A 1,067-nucleotide genomic window follows, 5' to 3' on the forward strand; every position below is an offset into this window, starting at 1 on the left:
TCTTTGTATTATCTCAAATATTTAGGTTCAGTGAACTTATGTTAAGCCAACTACTTTATAAAGTCAAACCTACAGTTCTTTTCCAGCATTATGGGGGATTTTTCCAGCTAATGAACGACAGAAACACTGATAAACAATCAGCAGTGACCGATGCTTTTGAAACCTTTGAGAATCATTTGTTTTGAACGAGTGACTCGTTCAGATCGCGAATCAAACTGCCAGAGTCACGTGACTTCAGTAGCGGAGGCTTCGTTACGTCATAACTGCTTTGACAAGTTTCAATGGTTCGCCATTAGGGGGCGATGATCTCAGTGAACCAATGAACCAGTGTCTATATGATTTTTTACCTAGGCCCTGTCCCAAATGGCGCACTTCATGCGGACTTTCGGTCTCGTGGACTTGAATTGCGCGTGCTCGCTGAGTCTACGAGTCCGTAGGCCGTCCCATTCAGCATTTTACCGCTCTGAAGTGTGCTCAGCAGCGCCCCCTTTGTACCCTTGAAGCGGTCTTCCACGAAGCCTGCATAGATGCAGGCTCCACGCACTTTAACTACCCAGGAATCCTTGCGAAAGGCCAATCAGACAACAGATGGGAGGAGATTTCACTCACGGATAATTGTTGACATGGCTGTGAAGAAAATATTACTGTTTTTATGACCTAAATGTACATTTTACCAGTTGTTACCTACAGTTTATACAAACATTATGGTCATCGACCAGTGGTTGATGTCTCAAACATAATAATAGCGTGTTTAATAATACGATCGCATTATGATTCATTAAATAAATAGAACCGAATGGCAGGGCTTTACTGAGTCATATGTAAACATAGTATGAATATTGAAACCTGTAAATTGAAAAAAATATTTTTAAATTATGTTTTAAAATTGTAATCTTAGTTCAAATGGAACATTATGTATTATTATGTACAGTACAACTGTATACATCATTTAAATAAGCATGATTTATCTATTGTCTAATGCCCAGGTGATATGCATAATATCAAAATATAGAACTGTAAAATTAGGCTGTGTAGTGGACATGCAGATAAGACGTCGGAGCGCAAAA

This window comes from Leuciscus leuciscus (genome assembly GCF_965113295.1).
Source record: "Leuciscus leuciscus genome assembly, chromosome: 18".
In the NCBI taxonomy this organism is placed as follows: domain Eukaryota; kingdom Metazoa; phylum Chordata; class Actinopteri; order Cypriniformes; family Leuciscidae; genus Leuciscus; species Leuciscus leuciscus.